The 19,925-nt window shown below is 40.2% G+C and overlaps 1 protein-coding gene across 4 annotated transcripts in view; it reads left to right on the top strand.

Annotated features, from left to right (window-relative positions):
* The window catches only part of NFKBIZ (NFKB inhibitor zeta), a 290,471-nt gene that overhangs the window by 154,576 nt on the left and 115,970 nt on the right, over positions 1-19,925 (top strand). The window contains exon 17 of one of the 4 annotated variants that reach the window (XR_014263084.1): positions 9,189-9,422. The exons of 2 other annotated variants lie outside the window; for them this stretch is intronic. The gene's annotated coding sequence lies outside the window, so the exon portion shown is untranslated. Of the gene's footprint in view, positions 1-9,188; positions 13,365-19,925 lie in introns of all 4 variants that reach the window. One more of the 4 variants, XR_014263085.1, reaches the window with a different exon arrangement.

Here is a 19,925-nt window from a genome sequence, read left to right as displayed (position 1 = left end):
TGGAGGATGGGCAAAAACCAAAAAAAACAAAACAAAACAAAAACCAAGCCATCTCAGCAAGGAAGTGGGAGTACAAGGAACATATGGAGGAAAACTGAAGAAGACACAAACTTTAAAAAAAACTTCTTATACACAGGGGAAAGTATATGCTATGAGTTGGCTCTATTAACCACCAAGATGCCTATGCCAGAAGCTTTGAGCACTGCTTAAAAAGTTGTTACAAGGTCATGGAAACTCTCTTGGCTTACTTCCTTCAAGTCATTTCCAGTCTTTCTACACATCAGCTTACCTTGGTCCCCAGACCTGCTTGGCTGTCTCACCTTGTCTAGGCTCAGTGGCATTTGGCTTAGGTCAGAACCACGATAAGTAGACCAATCAACCTCACACAATGCTGCCTGCAATAAATGTCTGTTGGCATCATGAGTCTCATTCATGGACAAGATGTTTCCTGTATCTGAGCTGCCCATGCCCCAGGACACAGATGTCCAGTATTTTTTGCTCTATCAGACCTGTTAAGAAAGTTTTCTTTCTATGAAAAAAACATAAAAACAAAATTAAACGAAACTTGAATTACCAACTAATCAACCAGCCCATACACCCAAATCCCCCAAGATCCTCACCTCTAGAGAGTAATTGCAGGGACCCTGAAGTAGGCTGCCTAGATTCCCAAGGCGAATACCCGCTGAGGAGTCTCCTAGCTGCAGCTGCTGAGCCCTACTTCAGCTGCAGCTGAGAAAGTGCTGCTGAGCCAGCAGGCTGCTTCACAAATGCTCAGCTGGCCTCTGAGCCTTGCAGGTGCCAGCTTTTCCAGTGACCTGATTATGTCTCTAAATTTACAGAACTGACATTTGAAAGTTGTCCAAGAGTTGCTCTGCAAAGCACTGGTATTAGCTTTGGGCTCGAGGATTTGCCATTCTGTGTTTTTTTTTTAATATAGAAGAATGAGACAGAAATGGGGCTTCCACCAGCACCCCTTGACAGATAATCAGTGGCCTCCTTGCCAAAGCCAGTGGTGTTTAATTCTTCTCTAAACTCCTCCATGCGAAGCTGTGCCATGTACCCCATCTTTTTCATCACTCCTCTCTTTCATTTCTTACCTAGTGGTATTTCCTAAAACCTGACCCTAAGTACTCTGCTTTATCTTTCTATACTTTCTTCCCTGGAGACTAGGTTTATTTTGATTCCAACTCTCACTTCTCTGTAGAGAATGCTTGCCTCCGTTTATCCAGCTCCAGATTTTCACCTGAACTCTAATACTCATTTATAGCTGCCTACCTTGATGCCTTCATCATTATGACATCATTTGGAGATCATTATGTTCCAGGCTGAACTTATTTTTCCTTAAAGCTTCCCCACAGAGAAAGACAAATGTCATCACTTATATGTGGAATCTAAAAAAATGATACAAATGAAATTATTTACAAAACAGAAGTAGACTCACAGACATAGAAAGCAAACTTACGGTTACCAAAGGGGAAGGGGGCCAGAGGGATAAATTAGGAGTTTGGGATTAACAGATACATACTACCATATATAAAATAGATAACCAACAAGGCGTTTTCTATTTATAGATAAAGGAACTATATTCAATATCTTGTAATAACCTATAATGGAAAATAATCTGAAAAAATATATAACTGAATCACTTTGCTGTACACCTGAAACTAACAAAACATTGTCAATCAGCTATACTTCAATTAAAGAAAAAAACCTTCTTCAATTTACTCCCAATTTTATATTTCTAAGCCAGGAATAGATAGATTATCTTTTCGTCCCTGTATACATTTAATACCTTGTTCTATCAAATCTTATTTTAAATAGTTCTTTACTTTGTTCTCTTTTTCTTTAATTTTCATTGCCACCCTCCAAGCCTCATGTTCTTAAATAATAGCCTCAACTAATCTTCCTACTGCTAGATGTATCCTCTTCAAACATCATCTTTACTGTGAAACTATTTGTTGCTCTCCATGGCCTACAGGGCAAAGCAAAAACTCCTAGTTGTCTGCTCTAATAACCTACATATCCAACCTTATTTTTCCTAGCCAGCTGGGGAGAACCTGAATTGTGGTGGCTCACAGAGAGGTGGGCTTGATACGGAGGAGGTGGAACGTATTATAAAGGCAGCTGTCAGCTCACCAGTGCAGGTTTCTCAAATTCCATATTGAGTTGATTCACTGTCCCATCAATGTTGGGCACCAGAAGTGAACTAGGTACTCGGGTAAAGTAGCCTGGTTCAACTTTCAGATGAACACTTGGTCTCTGTTTGCTGATGCCAAATGACATGGAAAGGCAGAAAATGGAAGTAGGATCATGCTATAGCAGGCTGGATTTGAGTTAGACAAAGGAAAGTCGAGGAGATACAGGACCAGGGGACCAAGTAGAGGTTATTTTTCCCATTCCTTAAACCAGCACCAAAGCCTTTCCTGACTGACTGATCCCCTTCCTTGACTTATTTTTCCCCATAGCAGTTATTCCATCTGACACATCCTATATTTTACTTGATTATTGTTTGTTTCCCCCAACTAGAATGTAAGCTCCATGAGGGTAGGGATTTTTTTGTTTGTTTTGTTCGCTGCTGTCTCCCCATTTCCTAGAACCATAACTGGCATAAGATACATGCTCAATATTTATATACATCTTTGTATATATTTATAAATATTTGTTAAATGAATAGACTCGCTAGTGTAAAATCTTATTTACTTATTGGGCAGTCTGATTGCCTCTACCTTCAAACACATTAAATTTATTTCTCTTCTTAGTGATTCCTTATGCTGTTCACCTGCCTGGAACTTTCTATCTCCTCTTCGACTATCCAAATTTCACCCCTATTTTGGGTCCTGGTCAGGTTGCCTTACCACAGGAAAGCTTTTCTCAGCATCCCAGGCCATGTAGTCACTTATCTCTCAGTTCTTCTGAAGCTCTTGCTGTTTGTAGCATTCATCTTTGGAATCATCACAAACTCACATGCTGGTGTGCTTTGCTGTTTAATGCCTCCCTCAGATCCTGATCTCACCCTTTCTGAACTTCATCTTCTCTTGCTCTCAGTGTTATACTCCTTGGCGGCCCTTAACAGGTGTGGTCTTCAGGTATGTGCATTTTGCTCATTCATGTGTTATTTATTCACGCAACACACATTCATCTAACACTGGGTATTACCCCATGGGAAACAGAAATAAACTAGGTTCAATACAAGCCATTAAAGAAATAATAGAATCTAATGGAGTGTAAACAAGTTAGATCTTTGAAGATAGAAACATTTAAAAATATTTTTTTGTGTGTATTCTCACTCTACCTCAAATAATTCTAGATGCTTAGTGAGCTCAATCAGTGTGCCAAATTATGGAAGTGTAGGACTTCAGCATTGATATGAATTTAGAGATTATTTTAATCCAATCATCTCATTTTATGGGTGAGGATACAAGAAGAGTGGTTCAACAACTTGCCTGGCACAGAGCTAACTAGTAGAGGATCTGGGCTGAGAGAAACCAGGGACCTTGACTCCAGGTCAAACACATTTTTGCTGTATCTCTGTATCATTGCCAAAAAAGACAGTACAGAAGACCAGGCTGATTTATGTAAAAATAACTGTTAAAATGTATTGATGAAATCCTAGAGGACAGATAGCAATATATCAAAATATTTAATATGAAAGTGATTAATATTCCCTGGATGCTCTCTTTGGTTAGAATTAGAGGTTATAAAGGATTCTCTGGGAATAAATGCATCACTCCAAATGTAAAATTCTTTGTGGTCACCAGTGTGTGATGCTGCAGCCTCTGGAAATAACCCAGAAATTACTGCCGGGACCACTGCTTGAGATATCTAGAAACATTCTGATGATCCTACATTTGTTGCCATTCCCTGACCTCACCTTCCACCTCATCTTCTTTTCTTCTAGTATTTGGTTAATAGACATCCTTGGGAACTGAGAAGCTAGTACCTCAGAGGCCCCAGCTCCCTGCTACTTCTTGGGCTACCTTGAGGTTACCACAGTAGCAAACACAAGAATCTTGGTAATTTTGATTTGCATACTCAGTGCCCCTTCTGGATCTAGGAACTTCATTCTCGGCAAAGCTAAACCCTCACTCACTCAATATTTCTTTTAAATTCCAAGGGGTGTGCCAATAGGTACATAAGAAGGGGAAGGATTTGGTGACAGAGAGGGCGTCTTCCAAAGTAGACTTTAAGAGAAGAGTTTAGAAGTAGATATCCCCACTGGCAAAAATTGACTAATCTTTTCAAAAATTTAAAAAATTTTTTATTTTTTTAAAAAAATTTATTTTGTATTGGAATATAGTTGATTTACAATGTTGTATTGATTTACAATGTTGTGTAGAGCAAAGTGATTCAGTTATACATATACATATATCTATTCTTTTTCAAATTCTTTTCCCATTTATGTTATTACAGAATACTGAGTAGAGTTCCCTGTGCTATACAGTAGGTCCTTGTTGTTTATCTATTTTATATATAGTAGTGTGTATGTGTTAATCCCAAACTCCTAATTTATCACTCCCCCCACCTTTCCCTTTTGGTAACCATAGTTTGTTTTCTAAGTCTGTGAGTCTGTTTCTGTTTTGTAAATAAGTTCATTTGTATCATTAAAAACTGACTAATCTTGAGCCCTAGATGAGTTATGGTAAACCTTTGAATGCATTGAACTCTAGTAGAACTATTCTGATGAGGATTGTGCCTGGAGTAAACCAAAGGCAGACTAATTATATTTGCAAATACAAATTTATACATAAAGTATTGTGGAGAGCTATATGTCTTCCATTAAAGAGTGGGTTTAAAAAATTATTAGCTGACCACAGAGACCTGGGAGTAGCATACGAAAGAGAATTCTGGGGGAGCTACTTTGCAAACTAGAGGAATGTGGTATCACTTTTACTTCTTTCCCATGGTGATCGCATAATGTGTGACAAGTAAAGATTGACTTCTACCCAGAGATGAAGCATTTCCCAAGACCAGTAGGGAGATTAATCTCACAATGATCTAGGATAGGTTGATGTTCTTCCTCCCTTTATTCAGCTTTTAGAAAATGGCTTATAATTTTTGTCTTCAGAGATGTATGGTTGCTTTCCATGAACAATAACCCACTAACCCAGGTTTGGCTTAATGTTCTGACAGGTTCCGGCTGTAGCAGAGGTAGCATAATCCACCACCTGAGGGCACATGAGGCTGCACCAGATTTGAAGAATAGAAGTCAGGAACAATCAAAGGGCATGTAGATACTGGGGTGAAGTGCTGATTTGGAAACACAATTTTTATGTGAGTCTTCCTGGCCTGGCATGAAGATAGGCCTCCTGGGGAAAATTTCATCCTTTTATCTTTGAGATATACTATGAGACAGGCTCTGTGGGTAGCTTCCTTTCCAGACAAAGAGAAACTGATAGATGTTGGGCTGATAATTTTCTCATGGCCAAAGAGGCTAACGCAACAATCCTGGGCACTTGAGTGGTGGTGAGATGAGGAGAAGCAGGTGCTTCATATATTGAGCATCTCACCTCCCAGCATGGGATCAGCAGCCACCTTTGAACCTTTGTCCCTTTCAAATCAAATACTGGCAATTTCACTTTTTAAAAAATAATTAATTAATTAATTAATTAATTAATTAATTTCTGGCTGTGTTGGGTCTTCGTTTCTGTGCGAGGGCTTTCTCTAGTTGTGGCGAGCGGGAGCCACTCTTCATTGCGGTGTGCGGGCCTCTCACTGTTGCGGCCTCTCTTGTTGCGGAGCACAGGCTCCAGACGCGCAGGCTCAGTAGTTGTGGCTCACGGGCCCAGTTGCTCCGCGGCATGTGGGATCTTCCCAGACCAGGGCTTGAACCCGTGTCCCCTGCATTGGCAGGCAGATTCTCAACCACTGCGCCATCAGGGAAGCCAAATGGCAATTTCACTTTTATTACAGGGCCAATTACTTTTTCCTACTATAATCTTCTAAGTATTCGACCAGATTATGTAAAATTGCAATTAACAACCGGTGAGATCCGTCTTTTCTACAGACTTTGAGCACCAGCAGCATTCTAGTTTCTAGTTGTTGGATGAGTTAGAACTGATGATGACTCTATAGGTAAACTGAAACAAACTATCTTCATCCCAACTGACATTTTAAAGATGTCTATTTATCATTCCTACATTATTAAAGCAAGTAGTTGAATGGGAGAGCAAGATAGGCCCTACAGCAATGCATACTTTTTTGACTGAGGAAGAAGCAAGCAGATGATTCCCCTCATAGTCTTATCCTTATGGTACATGGTGAAGCAATAAATGCTGTGGAATCAATGTTATAAAAACCGGGGATCCATAACATATTTTGAATATCTTATGTGGATCTGGGTCTAACCCAGGCATAGTGAGAAACAAAGAGGGGAGTCACCTAATGTTATATTGCTACTTATCCCCGCCCAACCCCCCCACCACCATTCCTTCTTATTCTTGTGAACAGAGATATTTGAATCCAAAAGTGGGACTCACTTGTTTGAATCTGGGATTCTAGCTCAAACTGTACCCACTATGTTTTCCATAGAGCAGTCCCTGGGCAGCTATGCCAAATGGATTCATTTGTTTTACCAAGAGTGGAAATGATCCAGAATTGATCAAAGCTTGGACTTGTCACTTTAGATCAGGGTCATTCTCCGAGTTGACATAGAATCTCAAGTCTCTTTCACTTTTCTGCTTCTTGGAAGTTGAGAGAATTTACGAAGCTGAAAAAAGAATGATGTTATCCTAGAAAGAATTGAAGTTGTTCTTATCTTGCCCCTTGGTAAACCATTCATCATAAGGTTACATATTTCCCCAAGGCAGGGTGGGAAAAGGTTTCTGAAGGCAGGGTGAGAAAGAAGCTCGTTGGTGAATGAGGGATGAAGAGTTGGTAGAGATAAAAGGAGAAGGACTACATTCTCACCACTATTATTCAACATAATTTTGGAAGTTTTAGCCACAGCAATCAGAGAAGAAAAAGAAATAGAAGGAATCCAAATCACAAAAGAAGAAGTAAAGCTGTCACTGTTTGCAGATGACATGATACATACATAGAGAATCCTAAAGATGCTACCAGAAAACTACTAGAGCTAATCAATGAATTTGGTAAAGTAGCAGGATACAAAATTAATGCACAGAAAACTCTTGCATTCCTATACACTAATGATGAAAAATCTGAAAGTGAAATTAAGGAAACACTCCCATTTACCACTGCAACAAAAAGAATAAAATACCTAGGAATAAACCTACCTAAGGAGACAAAACACCTGTATGTAGAAAACTATAAGACACTGATGAGAAAAATTGAAGATGATACAAACAGATGGAGAGATATACCATGTTCTTGGATTGGAAGAATCAATATTGTGAAAATGACTATACTACCCAAAGCAATCTACAGATTTAATGCAATCCCTATCAAACTACCAATGGCATTTTTCACAGAACTAGAACAAAATATTTCACAATTTGTATGGAAACACAAAAGAACCCAAATACTCAAAGCAATCTTGAGAAAGAAAAATGGAGCTGGAGGAATCAGGCTCCTGGACTTCAGACTCTACTACAAAGCTACAGTAATCAAGACAGTATGGTACTGGCACAAAAGCAGAACTACAGATCAATGGAACAGGATAGAAAGCCCAGAGGTAAACCCATGCACATATGGTCACCTTATTTTCGATAAAGGAAGCAGGAATATACAATGGAGAAAAGACAGCATCTTCAATAAGTGGTGCTGGGAAAACTGGACAGCTACATGTAAAAGAATGAAATTAGAATACTCCCTAATGCCATACACACAAATAAACTCAAAATGGATTAAAGACCTAAATTTAAGGCCAGACACTATAAAACTCTTAGAGGAAAACATAGGCAGACCACTCTATGACATAAATCACAGCAAGATCCTTTTTGACCCACCTCCTAGAGAAAAGGAAAGAAAAACAAAAATAAACAAATGGGACCTAATAAAATTTACAAGCTTTTGCACAGCAAAGGAAAACATAAACAAGATGAAAAGACAACCCTCAGAATGGGAGAAAATATTTGCAAATGAAGCAACTGACAAAGGATTAATCTCCAAACTTTACAAGCAGCTCACACAGCTCAATATCAAAAAAACAAACAACCCAATCCAAAAATGGGCAGAAGACCTAAACAGACATTTCTCCAAAGAAGATATACAGATTGCCAACAATCACGTGAAAGGATGCTCAACATCATTAATCATTAGAGAAATGCAAATCAGAACTACCATGCGGTATCACTTCACACCAGTCAGAAGGGCCATCATCAAAAAATCTACAAACAATAAATGCTGGAGAGGGTGTGGAGAAAAGGGAACCCTCTTGCACTGTTGGTGGGAATGTAAATTGATACAGCCACTATGGAGAACAGTATGGAGGTTCCTTAAAAAACTAAAAATAGAATTACCGTATGACCCAGCAATCCCACTACTGGGCATATACCCTGAGAAAACCATAGTTCAAAAAGAGTCATGTACCACAACGTTCACTGCAGCTCTGTTTACAATAGCCAGGACATGGAAGCAACCTAAGTGTCCATCAACAAATGAATGGATAAAGATGTGGCACATATATACAGTGGAATATTACTCAGCCATAACAAGAAACGAAATTGAGTTATTTGTAGTGAGGTGGATGCACCTAAAGTTTGTCATACAAAGTGAAGTAAGTCAGAAAGAGAAAAACAAATACTGTATGCTAACACATATATATGGAATCTAAAAGAAAAAAATGGTTCTGAAGAACCTAGAGCAGGACAGTAATAAAGATGCAGACATAGAGAATGGACTTGAGGACACGAGGAGGGGGAAGGGTAAGCTGGGACTAAGTGAGAGAGTGGCATGGACATACATTCATTTCCAAATGTAAAATAGATAGCTAGTGGGAAGCAGCTGCATAGCACAGGGAGATCAGCTCGGTGCTTCGTGACCACCTAGAGAGGTCGGATAGGGAGGTGGGAGGGAGACACAAGAGGGAGGAGATATGGGGATATATGTATACATATAGCTGATTCACTTTGTTATACAGCAGAAACTAACACAACATTGTAAAGCAATTATACTCCAATAAAGATGTTAAAAAAAAAAAAAAACAGGAGAAGGACTAACTTGTGAGCTGTCTTCGAGAGGAACAAATACAAAGTATTAGCTTTCTCTGTTGTTTGTGTTTTTCCTTGCAGATACCTTGACCGTGAACAATGGTTTCAATAAGGAGGATAGAATGACTTCTGACAGGAAGGTTGGGAGCTGTGACATGCAGAAGAAAAATGAAGCCAAACAGCATGGAGATGTGTCATCACTACTGGGTTTTACCTTCATCTACACTCAGTTATCAACTTCTTTTCAAAATGGTTGACCCTCATTCAAGAGATAGCATACATATTCTGACTTTGAAGTAATGGAAGAACTTTCAGGTACAGTGTATTGAAATAAGTCTCACCAGTTTCTTCCCAGACTGTGAATTCATTAATATATCTATCCATTCAAGAGTCATTTTGTTCATTTATTTATTTTGTATTTATTGATTGATTGATTTTTGGCTATGTTGGGTCTTCATTGCTGTGTGCAGGCTCTCTCTAGTTGTGGCGAGCGGGGGCTACACTTAGTTGTGGTGCGTGGGCTTCTTATTGCTGTGGTTTCTCTTGTTGTGGAGCAAGGGGTCTAGGTGTGTGGGCTTCAGTAGTTGCAGCACGTGGGCTCAGTAGTTGTGGCTCGTGGGCTTCAGTGATTGTGGCACACGGGCTCTAGAGCGCAGGCTCTGTATTTGTGGCGCATGGGTTTAGTTGCTCCGCGGCATGTGGGATCTTCCCAGACAGGGGATCGAACCCATGTCCCCTGAGTTGGCAGGCAGATTCTTAACCACTGAGCCACAAGGGAATTCCCCAAAAGTCATTTGTTGAGAGCTCATTATGTGATAGGCATAGTGGTAAGTACTGTAGATATCAACCACTTAGTTCCTAGAAATTTGAAATATTGCAAGCCAATTATGAATAAGATGGGCTCCTGATTGACTCCAGAGATGCCCTAGTTGTTGCTCAGAAGTCAAGGTACTAGCCTTCTGTGTGCTATTCTCTGTGTGTTATCCTGTATAACATTTACAGCAAGTGAACCCTTATATTTGTCAGTATGGATTTTGTGCCTATTGTTATTTACAGTGTAATGCTACAGTGATACCTGCATAAACTCACAGGCACAAATTTAGGAAATTCATGAATTGATTCGTGAATCAAAGAAGAAGTCTTGAGATAAGACAGAAAGAAAGTAACTGACAAAAACAAGGAGAAGTACACACTGTTGGGGGGGGAGGGTGGGAGAGGAGATACAAAATTGTAACCATCAGTAACAGGACTCATGAATAAGTTACCCTTTTGATGGTCACAGTGAAAGGAATGTAGGTGATGAGAGCCTCCAGTGGAGAGGAAGAATGTCAAGGAAGAGTTAGTAGGTGGCCTGTGCCCTTCTAGTACCTGGGAAGGAAAACAGTGAAACCCTGAGCAATGGCAGCCAAGGTCAGGGTTAGTAGAGAGGAGATGGTGGTGTAGCTGTGGAGCTCGGGCAGGACTTTCCTGGCCACTTTAAGGCTTAGTGTATGCTGTGCAGGAGGGTGTTTTATGGAAAGAGTGGGCCAGCTACCGGTGAAGATGTGGCGAACACACATGTGGGAGGGGTTGAAGAATCAGACTTAATGTCTGATTTCTGTGATAGTTTAGAATCCTAATTAAACACCTTAACAAAACTTCCTAGTAGGAGGATTTGTCCCGTATTTCAAATGTTTCCCAAGTGCTGGGAAATGGAAATTTTCAACTGGCAGCATTTCATAGTTCTGATTACCTGGGGAAATTAGTATAGCAAGTATAGGTTTCATTCTCAAATCACACATCCCCCTTCCCCCAGAAATGTAAGTTTAATCATATTGTTACTTAAAGTGTCAGTTTCTAAGAAGGTTGAGCTGCAGCATAGCCTGTATAGGAGCGATGCATTTTGAAGAAATCTCATGTGTGCTCCTACACTCAAATCTCAGAGAATCAAAATAAGATCCTCTTAGTGTGTAATAAACAATCAAATCTCAAGTGAAGTCTACAGCCATTTGAAAAACACTCTGCTGTCCTTTCTTTAGAGGTTCATGCTAATAGATGTCTTGGGCCCTCTCTTGACTGTGGGTGTCATGGTGCTGGAATGGTAATAATAACTCAGCCAACCAGTGCTTGTCTGAACACGGTCTCCTGAGAGCAGGTGCTGTGAAATAGAGAAGCCGAGGCAGACACAGGAAGACTAGGTTGTGAAGGAAGGTGAATTCACTGTCAGGAGTGTTTGGATTGGGAGAAATACTATCCAGTAACTATGGAAGACAGAAAAGAAAAGTCATTAACCCATTCCAAATGGTGGGAGAAGAGAAAAGCAAAGTGGGGTAGTGAGGGAAAAATAAACCCATCACCAAATTGAAAAGAAAACACTTCTAACAAAAACTAGATTGATGAATGACCTTTAGCTGTGGAAAGATACTATTCTGATGAAACATGAACTGAAAGGATTTCTTCTGAGGGCTAATTTACATTTTTTCTTTTTCAGTCTTCAACATATTTTAGTAGATGCATGGTTCTGCATGGTTAGTATCTTTGTCTCTCTGAAAAAGAAAAATGGGTCAGCTTGATATAGCCTGATGTAAGCAGTCAGTCAGGTGATCCCTGTGAGAGACATGACTAAAGCCAGATCAAGTCTTGTTAGCAGAGGGGACATTTGGGGGCTTGCCCTGAGGTGGTATTTTATGATTTAGTTTATGGAGGGATTTTCCTTCCCAGCTGAGCATGGCTGACACTGATCTTGTTTCAGGGAAACAGGACCCTTCTAAGAGGTGCTGAGGGCATTTGCCCAATATACTCCAATGGTACTTGGCTGGAAGACATTTGTGGTGGGCAAAAAATAGCTCCTCAAAGATGTCCATATCTTTATCTGAGAACTGTGGGTTATATTACTTTACACATGAAAAGGGGCTTTGCAGATGTGATTAAGGGGCTTTGCAGATGCGATTAAGGTAAGGATCTTAACATGAAAGATCCTGGATTATCTAAGTCGGTCTGATCTAATCACACATGTCTTTAAAAGTTGAGAAACATTCATAGCTGTGTCAGAGAGAGATGTGATGATAGAACAAGGATCAGATAGACAGACTGTGAGAGGAACTCATCCCACAGTCTCTGGCTTTGAAAATGGAGGAAGGGGGCTGTGAACCAGGGAATGTGGGTGGCTTCTAGAAACTGGAAAAGTCAAGGAAAAGGAGCTTCCAGAAAGAAACACAGCTGACCTCTAGAATTGAAAGATAATAGATTTATGTTGTTTTAAGGTACTAAGTTTTTGGTAATTTGTTATAGTAGCAAAAGAAAACTATCTCTTTGTTATCTCTTGCTAGTTTGTTTCCTGAATTCTGTCTAAATAATAAAGTTGTCATGTCAGGCTAGCTCCCTAAGGAAAATCTTGACCATAGAACATGATTTTAAACGCTGATTAAGTAAATAGACCTACCAGTAGATACTTCAACAAATTAATATATTCACTCTTTTTATGCACAAATAATTTTTGAACCCCCTAGTATCAGCCAAGCATTTTATTAGGTTCTGGGATTAAAACCTGAGTGATGACAGATTCCATCCTGCCCTCGAGGAGGAGCTTATGGATTTGTTGGGGGAAACCAACTATCAAACCAGCAATTCCATCGTGGAGTGGATAAGCTTGCCTTTCTTTGTTGTCCTCACTATAGGTATTTAGAGTTCACTTTCCTTTACTAAGTTAAACCAGTCACCACACTCCTTCATCCAATTTTCATCTTCCACAGATTTGTTTAAATGTGGGGTTTATTGCCATTTCTCTTGTTCTTTTTACCTGTTTCTAGGGGTAATGAGGCTTATATCTCCTGTGTATTATTGACCTTGGTTTTCTCTTAGGAACCTGGTGCAGCATGACCCTGCCTTATCCCTCTGGAAAAATAAACCATAAAACAATCCCTCCCTGTGCCAGTGCTAAAGTAGGAGAAAGGAAATAAACAAGGCAGCTTCCTGAGCTATAGCCTTGATTGCAGGAGGTAAGCTAGGTACATACAGAACTTGCAAATAATTTAGCATTTCTTTCTGCTGAGGAGTTCAGAATAAGTTGGAATAAATGATGAACAGGAATTATTTAGTAAATAAAATAATTCAGGTCATAATTTTTTGTTGCCACCCATTATTTTCTAGAATCAGAAATCCTAAAGAACCTGTTGGCAGGTTCTCCTGGTGAAGACATATCTTCTATCACTGGTGATCAGCTTCCTAATTCTGACAGATACATCTGCCCAGGCAAGTACCTGGACCAAGAATAACTAGGTTAGTCTTTCTCTCTGCCCCCCACCCCGCTTCTTTTGTTGACTATACTAACAAAGGGACAGTATCAGGCAAAGGGAAAAATACATCTATTACCAAGCGAAAATGTTTGAGAAACTTACAGCTGTAGAGTTCTCTGCCTGTTAACATCTAGTCAAATATTTTTTCTGAAAGGATGGTCTTTAATTCCCTTCCTGTGTTTTAAGGTGATGCCCTTTTCAAAACACGGCCCTGATTCATACAGATTAAATAGTGTTTGAATTGGCCAGAAAGAGAATATAAGAAATGGATGTACTTATTCATTTCTGTTGGTCCTTTCTTTAGATTTCAGACATTGTGGTTCTGTGGCAAGTCTGGTCTCTTTGGCTAACCTCTGCAGGAAGGGTACAGTGACACTGGAAGGGAACATGCAGAAGTGGCAGGTGAATGAGAGAAATTATGTTGAGTTAAATCCATTCAGGGAGGTGATTTGTGGCCATGTGATACAATGTACAGATGTTAATTGCTTTTCCTTTTCCCATGCATGATTGCCTTGCTGTCCTACCTCACCTGTGTGTGCCTACAGAGAGCACATGATAGATGTTACAAATAGGAGGTTCAGAGAGGGTGTAGTGTGACAACAAAGGTGCTGGGAGTTGGTGCATGACAGATTAAGGGAAGAGCAGGTGACAAGCCTGGGCAGAGAAAAGAAGCAATATTCAGGCTAGGAGGGCAGACAACCAGAGTCTGAGATTATCACAAGACTCCAAAGGCAAGGTCATGAATTGATAGGGGATTTCCCTGTCTTCCATCACACACATGAAGAAATCATCTTACCTATTCTGAAGATTCAAGTGTCTAACCAGAAATTCCATTTGGGACGGAAAAATGCCAGAATTCTTCCCCACCCTCTAACTGATTTGTTCACGGCAATTTTCATACCAAAGCACCATGTCATGTTTGACACAGATGACATGGGCACCTAGGGAGAGATAATTCCCAGGCTCCAGCCATGCCTGACACACTCAAAATTTAGATATCCAGAGAGGATGAGGAACCTGCACAGAATATTTAACAGGAGAAAACGCAATGGGTTGGAGAAAAATCAGGAAACATTGGGCTCACAAAAGCCAAAGAGGAGAGTTTCATGGAGTGAATTGTGGAATAACAGAGAAAATAGAATAACATGTGAAGAGATGTGTCTACGTGTCTACTGGATTTGGAAACATGATATGGAAGGAAGCCAGGTTAGAATGGGTTTTTCATTAACTAATTCTTGATGTCCACACACATTTTTTTTTGAGTACTTAATTATGTAGCAGACATTATTCTGGGTGTTTGGGGGTTGATGGATGCGAAAACAGACATGAAGTCTACTTTCGTGGTGGCTCATGGAGGGAGGCAAATAAAAAAGAAAACCCCAATTACAAAGACAGTAATGACGTTGGAATATTGGAGGAAGAAAAAAAAGGTCATTTTATCTGAGGCATAGTGATTGACAGAACGGAAGAAATAAGAGAAAATATGAGATGACCAGGGGCCGGATCACAAAGGAAAGGTCTTGTAGATTACATGGTAAAGGATTAAAATTTTATTCTGCATGCAACGGGAAGACTTTAGAGTAGATTTTGCATGGGTGCAATGCGATTTGATTTTAAAAGTGAATGAGAGGTGAGGAAGTGGAGATCATAAATAGAGTCAACTTCCTCAAGATATGTGCTGGGTAGAGTAGTAACTAACACTTTATTTAGTGCTTGCCATGAAACAGTGAATATTTTAACTATTTTTACCATCACTAATTTAATACTACCTACTCCTACAATGAAGCAGGAGCTATTATTAGTCTTACTTTGCTTATAGGTAAGGAAACTGAGGCACAGAACAAAAGTGGAGTTTTTTTTGTTTTCACTTGCTTGTTTTTATTTTGATAGGACAGAGGTAGAGCTTTTATTTTAATAAGAGAGAAAATAGAGAATATGGGCATAAATTCAGGTAGGTTTATTGTTTGACAGAAGTTATGAGCTTTCCCCCTTACGGTGTCAATTTTCTCAGTGCTCATCAGCTGAGGAAGAAGGAGCTGGGAGGCTCAAGGGTGAAAAGTGACCTGGTGGGAGGGTAGGATATCAATGTGCTGGGAAATGTTTAACAACTTGTTTTCCTCTAAAAGCTTATCCTTTACAGTTAGATCTATAATCTGTCTGTAGTTAACTTTTTAGTATGATGTGAGGTAGGGGTCAAAATGCATTAGCTTTCAGGTGGAAATCCAATTTACCCAGCACTATTTATTAAAATGACTATCCTTTCTTTACTAAATCACAGGGTGACCTTTGTCAATTAGTTGACTTTATATGTCTGGGCCTGTTTCTGGAACCCTTGACTCTGCTCCATTGGTCAGTTGAAAACCTTTGTTTTTTCACTAACGTTTTCAATCTCTCTAGGAAGGCTCAAATAAGACCTCTTGGGTTTGCTTTTACAACTATCAGGAATTTTATTGAGGTCAAGTATAAATATCTACATATGAAATATAAGTATCTACATATGAAATATAAGGTCCCCCCTATTATCTTCTCCAAATACAATGTGAGGTAGATAAGAACTAGTACGATGCACTGCTCAGATTCTCCTACAGGACAGAAAGTCTTATTTCTTTAACTGCTGGGAATGCTGTCAACATCCAGCCCTTAGCTTCCAGTCCTCTTCAGGATTGCCATAGACAGCTACCTGGCCCAAAGTCATGTCCCCTTCCTGGGGCAGCCCACATCAAATGACTCCTCTTATGGACAGCTGTTATCATGGAATGAGAAGCTAAAGGGCTCAGGAGGCAGAGGCACTATGGAGATCAATGGAACTTTACCTGTGTCTGCTGGTGGAGATATTCCTCTAACTCTGAAAAGCCCTGAGTTGCAACAACAGGAAGCTTCTCCAAGAACTTGGAGAATCTCCCTAAGTGGGTCACCAGGAGTGATGGTAAGTGGGGCCCCTTCTACTTCCACTTCTTAGTTCCTGGACCCATGTATTCAACCTATTAGGGATCTATTAGGAACCATTTAAAGGTCAGTGATTTAAAGTACAACATTCTAAAGGATGGCACTCCTGTGCAATACTCCTTGCAAGGTATTGCCTCTGATCTATCATTTTAGCGAGTTCTCCTTGGTATAGTATGAGCTAGTAGATTCTGCGGTCACGTGCTGACTCCTGTACTTCCTTTGCTGTTGTTCTCTTGATATGAGGTGATACAATGTGGGATGCTGGGACAGTGGGTCAAATACCTTCTAAGCTCTCAGGCCTGCACATAGGAGAGGCTAACCCCTACCTGGAATATTTGCATATTAGTGTAAGAATGAATTGTTACCTTTTCCAAGGTGGAAGGGGTCTAATGTGGTCAAATACCACCAACTGGCTGGTTGGTTTTTATTAGTTATCCATTTTATACATATTAGTGTATATATGTCAATCCCAATCTCCCAATTCATCACACTACCCCCGCCGCCACTTTCCCCCCCTTGGTGTCTATACGTTTGTTCTCTACATCTGTGTCTCTATTTCTGCCCTGCAAACCGGTTCATCTGTACCATTTTTCTAGGTTCCACATATATGCGTTAATATATGATATTTGTTTTTCTCTTTCTGACTTACTTCACTCTGTATGGCAGTCTCTAGATCGATCCCCATCTCTACAAATGACCCAATTTCATTCCTTTTTATGGCTGAGTAATATTCCATTGTATATATGTACCACATCTTTTTTTTTTTTAACATCTTTATTGGAGTATAATTGCTTTACAAAAGTGTGTTAGTTTCTGCTTTATAACAAAGTGAATCAGCTATGCATATACATATGTCCCCATATCGCTTCCCTCTTGTGTCTCCCTCCCTCCCACCATCCCTATCCCTCCCCTCTAGGTGGTCACAAAGCACCGAGCTGATCTCCCTGTGCTATGCAGCTGCTTCCCACTAGCTATCTATTTTACATTTGGTAGTGTATATATGTCCATGCCACTCTTTCGCTTTGTCCCAGTTTACCCTTCCCCCCCCCCATATCCTCAAGTCCATTCTCTAGTAGGTCTGTGTCTTTATTCCCATCTTGGCCCTAGGTTCTTCATGACCATTTTTTTTTTTTTAAGATTCCATATATATGTGTTAGCATACGGTATTTGTTTTTCTCTTTCTGACTTACTTCACTCTGTATGACAGACTCTAGGTCCATCCACCTCGCTACAAATAATTCAGTTTCGTTTCTTTTTATGGCTGAGTAATATTCCATTGTATATATGTGCCACATCTTCTTTATCCATTCATCTGTCAATGGACACTTAGGTTGCTTCCATGTCCTGGCTATTGTAAACAGAGCTGCAATGAACATTTTGGAATATGACTCTTTTTGAATTATGGTTTTCTCAGGGTATATGCCCAGTAGCAGGATGGCTGGGTCGTATGGTAGTTCTATTTTTAGTTTTTTAAGGAACTTCCATACTGTTCTCCATAGTGGCTGTATCAATTTACATTCCCACCAATAGTGCAAGAGGGTTCCCTCACACCAGTTAGAATGGGCATCATCAGAAAATCTACAAACAACAAATGCTGGAGAGGGTGTGAAGAAAATGGCTGATTGGTTTTATTACTGTAAAATAAACCACCCCATAACTTAGTCACTTAAAATAACAATTCTATTTTGCTCATGATTTCCTGGTTTAGGAAGTCAGGAAGGACTCAGCTGGCCAGTATGTCTCTGGTCTACATGGCTCTAGCTGGGGTGTCCGAGGCTAGAGGATTCACTTCTAAGGTGGCTTTTTCCTCAGATGTTTGGAGTCTCCGTGTACCTTGGCCTCTCTCTCTCTCTCCGTGACATCTCGTTGTTCAGGGCCTCTATAGTTGGCTTGTTTTCTCATAGCATGGTCATCTCAGGGTAGATGTCTCAAGCTGCTTATTTGACAGGTGGTATCTCTCAAACAAGAGTTCCAGGAAAGAGCTTTCTGAGAGGTCCGTTCTGAGAGGTGCATTCTGAGAGGTCTAGGTAACAGTTTCAAGGCTTCTTACAACTTAGCTTTGAAAGTTACAGAATGTCTGTATTTTTTTTTTTAATATTTATTTGACTGCATCAGGTCTTAGTAGTGGCATGCAGGATCTTTATTTATTTATTTATTTATTTATGGCTGCATTGGGTATTCGTTGCTGCATGCGGGCTTTTCTCTAGTTGCGGCGAGCAGGTGTTACTCTTCGTTGTGCTGCGCAGGCTTCTCATTGCAGTGGCTTCTCTTGTTGTGGAGCATGAGCTCTAGGCACACGGGCTTCAATAGTTGTGGCACGTGGGCTCAGTAGTTGTTGCTTGTGGGCCCTAGAGCACAGGCTCAGTAGTTGTGGCGCATAGGCTTATTTGCTCCGTGGCATGTGGGATCTTCCCAGACCAGGGCTCGAACCCATGTCTCCTGCATTGGCAGGCAAATTCTTAACCACTGCACCATCAGGGAAGCCTGGCATGCAGGATCTTTAGTTGCGGCATGTGAACTCTTAGTTGCAGCATGCAGGATCTAGTTCCAGTAATTGAACCCGGGCCCCCCTGCATTGGGAGCGTGGAATCTTAGCCACTGGACCACCAGGGAATTCCCCAGAATGTCTGTATTTCTATTGGTAAGTGAGTCACTAAGGCTCAGCCTGGATCCAAGGGAAAGGAGGAACACAGTCTACCTCTTGATGGCAGGGATGGCATGTGCATAAAGGGAAGAGAGGAATTGATGGTGGCCACATTTGAGACAAACTACCACAGTCTCATTGAGAGTCCTGTAACAGGGATTTAGGATTGACCTGTTGTTGGCAGATAGGAGATTTGGCAGTAGCAATAGCTAGATCAGCTTTGGTAAGTGGGAGCCCATGGTTTTCAGCTCATGCATAGCCTCCATTTCTGCCACCATGGCTACTTTTCCATGTACCCAATGCAAGGGATGGCCAATGCAGAAGCTGACGTATGTCTACTGTCAAATAATTTTATCTACTTGTGTGCTTAGTGCTTTTTCTGTCATAGATTCTCTTTAGGGATTATATGCAATACAATACCTTCAGACTTTGAATCCATTTCCATATGTCCATCCACATGCTCCTACTATAGATTTTCTTGACCCCAGTCTTCCAGTATTTCTCCTTCCAAAATCTTGATCAGTTGTACTAAGACAATCCCTAGTGACCACATTCCCCCCACCCCCTTTTTTTATCTCAAACAGATGTGCCACCCAAAGCTTGGCCCAATGGGAGGATTTCCTCTCACTGTTCTCTTTCAGAATCACCCTTGAATAAGAATATAATTTGGCCACTGTCTACTTAGGCTTACACCCACATACTGAGCTGACCAATCCATGGACCAAGCTTAATCATTTTTCCCTTCATGAGTATTAGTCAGTATTCACCAGAGAAACAGAACCAATAAAGGATATCTATATCTATATCTATAGCTATAGCTATATCTATGTCTATGTCTATGTCATCTCTATCTCTATATCTATATCTATAATGTATATGTATACCTGTATATACATAAATATATGTATAAATATATATACATAAATTTATTATAAGGAATTGGCTCATGCAATT

This window comes from Balaenoptera physalus (assembly GCF_965194825.1).
Source record: "Balaenoptera physalus genome assembly, chromosome: 4".
Lineage (NCBI taxonomy): Eukaryota > Metazoa > Chordata > Mammalia > Artiodactyla > Balaenopteridae > Balaenoptera > Balaenoptera physalus.
This window is presented reverse-complemented; position numbering and strand designations above follow the sequence as displayed.